Source organism: Pelecanus crispus, chromosome 10 (assembly GCF_030463565.1).
Source record: "Pelecanus crispus isolate bPelCri1 chromosome 10, bPelCri1.pri, whole genome shotgun sequence".
NCBI lineage: Eukaryota > Metazoa > Chordata > Aves > Pelecaniformes > Pelecanidae > Pelecanus > Pelecanus crispus.
Window position 1 is genome coordinate 18793975 of NC_134652.1, and position 5850 is coordinate 18799824.

The following is a 5850-nucleotide window of genomic DNA, read 5'->3' on the forward strand; positions in this document are numbered from 1 at the left end:
CGGGGCCCCGCTGCTGCGGGCGCAGGGCTCTCCTTGCAGGATGGGTTTACGAGGTGTAAGTGCCGGGTAAGGTTGAACTGCTGTTATAACTCCAGGTATTTGGTTTTCTCGGGAGATTTTTTTTTTTTTTTTCCTTGGTAGACGTCCCTGTGGGAAAGTCGTGGTTGTGGCTGGCTGCTTTAATTCCTTTCTAGGCAGGAGGGGGAAAAAAAAAAAAAAAACCAAACAACAAACCACCCCCAAAACCCCCACTGTTTGCAGTTCTAGTAGTATGCTTTCTTCAGATGTGTCTGTTTTCCTACGTCTTCTCCCTCAAAGCTAAAAAAAAAAAAAAGAGAAAAAAAATTAATGTGCTACATTTAATGCCTGACTTTAGCTTCCCCACTGCTTGCCTTTTATTACGGATGGTACCTCACAGCTGGAAGTTCACAGAACCCTCCTCCTGTCATGAAAAGGTAGAAAGATGTGAGCTGACAAGTTAGCTAAGCTTATATCTGCACCCAAAGATGGGACTGAAGATGTATTGGAAGTAGCTTAAACTAGCCAGGTTTTGTCAAATTAGCTGTTAGAAGTGGCAGCACACCACTCCATATGGTCAACAAAATCTGTCAGGGAATTTGGGTAGACATTCAGCTGCTGGTTTACATTGAGGTCTGCGCTGCTATAGAGACGCTCTTACCAGTACCTGAGCTACCCCGTTTAAAACATTCGTGTCTACATCAAGTACACCCACACTGTTGGCCTCAGTTTAGACACAGAACTGTCTCTCAAGTTAACTAATCCTGGTTGGAGCAAGGCAGTTGGTAGTTTCCACCTAAATTAACTCGTTGGATTTAGAACTGTGTGGGAGCCTAATTTTAACACAGTATGTTAACTCCTGTGAAAAAGAAGGATATCTTTGTCCTCGTGGGATTCTAGTTCGAGGCAGTCTGCTTTTTTTTCCATTTCCTAGTGTATGTAGAAGTCAAAACCAGGTCAGAGGGAAAGAGGACAGGATAAACGGTGAGATCTTAAATCTTCTGCCCTGTTGCCATTGCCAGCGCATCACAGAGGGTGATGCCATTGCATCTGGCAGAAAGCACGCTGCCAGATGAGTGCCTCTTCGTGATCTATCTCCTCCCTCTCTGAAGCAACCGGGGGATTAAGAGGTTATGAGTCGGAGTCGCGCTTGTAAATTGGATGTATAGTAGAAATGCTTCTGCCTTTATCGTTAACCCCAAGTTGTAGGTATGTTGTATCAGTTACCATGTGCAGGTGAAAGCTATAAAAGTATACAGAGTTTCAGGCAGTTTATTCTTTTTTCAGGTCCTGACAGACAGTTTGCTAGCCTAATGTGGCCAAATGTATATATTTAGCTAATGCTGGCCTGATGTATATTTAGCTGCTCTGATAAATCCTGCCTTTCCCTGTAGATCTTGCCTAAGATATACACAGGGGCAATCCTGGGAAAGCAAAGTAGACCACACCAGCAAAACTGTGGTGGTCTGCTAATGGTTGCATCTAAAGGAAGTGCTTCTGCTTCTGTAGCTGTGTTGATGAAAGAGCACACCTCATGCATCTAACGTAGCTATTGCAGCAGAAGTGTGCAATAGAGGTCACACCTACTGTACTTTACACCTATTTTATCCACTGTAAACTTATTTAGCGGCTGTTCAATGGCACTGATGTTTATTCAGAGCAGATTGTGTTCTTACAATCTAACCCTTCTCTGTTTCCGTTTATACTTGCCAAAATCACACCGACTATTTTGGATATCTTTTCCATGTTTTAAAGGTATTTTTAATACGACACCGTCAGCAAAAGTAAAGAGGACTTTCAGTAAAATTCCTTTCTCAGTGTAGTCCAGCATGACTACATGAAACTAAGTTTCCCCATGAAACTAATTGCTTATAGACAATTGGTGCTTTCAGTCCTGCCTTCTTCATCTGCCCTAGTAGAAAAACAGGTGTTGTCCAAAAGGTCAAATGAACTTAAGTATAATTTAGAGTAAGTGTGGAAATTATTCAACAATTCCCATGAAGAAGCCTTATGGAGTAGCAGTGTGGAGATCCCTCTTCAGGATATGTGACATAGGTGTACAGTGCAGGGAAAGTGATCCTCAAAGTAGGCAGGTTACAAATAATTTAAAATAAACCTGGTGTTTTATAGTCCTCTTGAAAGCTAGGAGGCAGCAAGTGTAAAACTCTTCAGTACAGTCTTGATATGCTTCTAATGGAAGCATATTTTTCCACCTATCTAAAATTCTGGATTAAATTCAAATTGTAATTGTATATAAAAGGGCTTTGTAGCAACTGGCCTCAGGCTGAAAAAAGCATTGCTTATGATTGTTATTTCCACTCCAAAATAAATAGTGGCAATTTCATGACAAGGCATCTGTTGACTGCTCTCAGTATAAAAATACTGAATGAATTAAATTTTAAAATACTAAAATCAAAAGATAATGAGAAACCAAGGAGACATTTCCTGTTGACTCCAGCGGGTCCTGTCAAATCTGTATGTTTCCAGTTTTCCCATTCATTGTTTCTTTTCTTTTTATGTAAAGGGTGTCATCCAGCTGCATGCCTTAACTGAAAATAGGTAAGTGTGTGGAAAATTGCTTCACTCTGAACTAATTACACAAATGCATACACCTCCCTACGTGTGGTGTTATTTTTTTTTATTATGGTGACTATAACTATAAAAAGATGTAAAAGTGCTACCATCTGTGTCTGTGTTGGACAGTGATCTGGCACACATGCAGAAAAAAGAGATCCTTTATTCTGTGTATTTTCCCTGGTTAGTTGAAACCCATTCTGTTTTTAATCATGTTAAGAGTCCTTATTTTTTAACAATAAGGTAGTTATTTTATCACATCGTATCTTTCATTTTTAACAGTGAAGTAATTATCCTGCTACTTTGACTGAAGGAGAACCCTGTCCTCAGCTGAGAATATACCAGTACAATGTTTGTGTAAGTCCTTATTGTTTAACTTTCTGTGTGTGGACAACACAGACTTTAGAATATTACTGGCCAACTGGATGGGCTGTTCAAAGGCTAGAAATTGCTTTATGCTTATCTGAGGTGCAGGTCGTCTCCCCTTTAATGTGAATATGCAATTAATCAGTAAATTTTTCCTATGTCACTGGTAATATTAAATAATATTAAACTCTCCACATATTCAATATGACGCATACACTGTGTAGCGTGTCGGTAATCAAAACAGGTGTTACTAAGCCTTGAAGAAGTTTCACCCAAACTTATAATTTCTATTAATTATATCTCTCCATTATTATAACCTTTCTTAATTGTTAGCTAATAATGTTTAGGGTCAACAATTTTACTATATGTCAGGCCTCCATACCTATAATTACCCAGGTCATCTGATAATAAATCCTAGGAAAACACTGATTTTTTTTTTTTTTTGAAGACTTGCATTGTTTATGAATATCACTATAGTACATTGACTTCTTGTTGGCAAGCTTTAGTGAAAAATTGTCCTTTTTGATCAATAAATGGGGATTAGTAATCTCTACTGAAGTCATTACATTGGCAATTGTGTGTATTATGATATAATTTATTTTTCTGTAATGTTTTTGTCTCTCTTTAAAAAAAAATAAAAAGTATGTGTCACAGATGATGTACATGCCTTCTTAAAAGTCATTCTCCCAACCACTGTTAAGACTATCCTAAGTATTCTTGTTTCTTCTTTTTTGTCTTTATTACTTGTGAAATGCTAGCTCCGTTTGTGTTTGTAGTGTATTAGTATCTTTAGGCTCTACCTAGTCTAAGAAAATGTATGACCTATGCTATAAATTGACGTTGTAAAACAGAGCTGCCGTTATTAAACTGTATGCATTTTTTAAGCTAACTTGATTACCAGAAATACATCTTTTGTGCTTACCACAGCTATGGCAAAGGTAGCTATCGGCCAGATTCAACTCCCAATAATTAAATAGATTCCTCTTGTTTAAATGCAGGTTTGAATGATCTCTTCTTTTCTTCTGTGTTTGTGAGAGACATATTTATATTTTGAGCAAAATTCTGACTAATGCAAGTTACGCTTTCATACTAGAAAAGAACAAACAGGCAGAAGTGGCAAGAAAAGACTTCTTGTGTTCCAGTGCTGCCTTCTTTTGTATGATCCATATGAAGGAGTATAAAGCAAAAGGTAAAGATTCAGTATATTTGCATACCTGCCTTTGACTTTTCAGTCTAGCAGTAGATCCTACACAGTTGTCTGTGTGAATTATTTTTGCTCTTAGCATACATGGAATACAAAAAGCAAGCAAGAATAAGGGTGGTCTCAATATGATTGCAATGGATATCGCTTTTATCTTATATTAATTTTCCCACTTGGTTAAATCTTCACTTAACTGAAACAAAATGTATTATTGTGATTTTTAGTGGTTCATTAGAGGAGAAGAAAATAGCATGTCTTATTAATACTAATCCACCAAACTCATTTTGGTTGGAAAGCTAAGCTCTAAGACTGTTAGAAAATAGATTCCTTAGTTGTCTATGTATATAAATTTTAAGTGTTTTATTGCAAGCTTTTTCTATAGAATCACTGCCTTATTTCTAGGTTTGAGGCCAAAAGGTTAAAAATTGATTTTGAAGGGCAGTAATTCATCTGGCAGTTACTAACTTGCAAATGTCTGTCCTTGCAAAGCAATTTTCTTTTCATGTAATATATTTATATGCTATATATACTTTAAGATTGTATTGTTTTCAGTGGCATGCAAGCAGTAAAGTCTTACATGGAGCAGACAGAAAATACTCGCTCAGAAAGGCTGGAAATGAAAATTGTTATTAATCAGTATAAAGATTTCATAGCTCTTGTCCTGTCTCATCATCAGTCTATATTTAGCATGGCCGACAAATTTGTTGAATGTTAATGTTTTCTGAATCAATTTCTGCGCACAGCAGACTAGGAATCCAATACGTCATGTCCTTTTCTATAAAAATAATGTATGTATTTCTCAGATCTTGTTCTTCATGCCTAGTATAAGGTTGATTGGCTCTGACATTGTTCTAACTTCTGGAATCAATGGTAGAGGACCATAATGTGATGCTGCTTCATGTCACTGTCAGAAAAATTACCGCAAGCCTTAGGGGTTAGGATTCATTTGTTATTGACTTTAAGAACTCACGGAGGAGATGTAAGTTTCAAAGCAGCCAACTTTAAAAAAAGGGGCAGGGCAGAACCTGCAAAATTATAGATGGGTAATCTGAATTTCGGCAACTGGGGAGGCCCTAGAACAGCAGCAGTGAAACACTGCAGCACTGTAGGCCGTAACAGGTAGGTGAGAGTATGACAGTCTGTAGGAGCCAGTACGGATTTGTTGAGAACAAAGCATGTCAGACCAGTTAATCCCCTCTACCCACAAGACCTGTTATCCTGTCATAGATGTCCACCTAGCAAAGCCGTCAATACCGTCCTAAAGGAAGCTCTCACAGGAAAGCTAGGGTGACAAATTAAACTGCTGGTGAGAGGGTGCACTTGTACTTGGTGAGTGGTTCACATGATCTAGTTTCAAAATAAAAGGATGGATGTGGTGCACCCACAGTGCTTTGTCCTGAGCCTTTAACTATTTATTTTCATTCTGACATAGGGTTTTCCCACTAACTGAGCAGGCAATACCAGCCTGTAAACATGTTGAAAGTTAGGTGTTGATGAATTGAGCTGGAGACCAGCCTGCGTTCACGCACGCGGGACGCGCGGAGGGTCCAGAGCAGAGCTCTCCAGGCAGGGCCAGCGAAGCGCCCAGCTGCGGGATAGAAACTGCCACAGACGCGTGGCAAGCTGCAGTGGGGCAACCACGTCTACGGAGATGTGATGCTATTTTTTTTTAAACAGGCAAAGGCTTCCAC

The 5850-nt window shown here is 38.7% G+C and overlaps 1 long non-coding RNA gene across 1 annotated transcript; it reads left to right on the forward strand.

The window, feature by feature from the left end:
• The first annotated feature begins 252 nt into the window (after positions 1-252).
• On the forward strand, positions 253-3594 carry LOC142594441 (uncharacterized). Its single transcript, XR_012831431.1, has 3 exons — positions 253-455; positions 2543-2577; positions 2875-3594. It is a non-coding gene; the product is annotated as an uncharacterized LOC142594441 (long non-coding RNA).
• The last annotated feature ends 2256 nt before the right edge of the window (positions 3595-5850 follow it).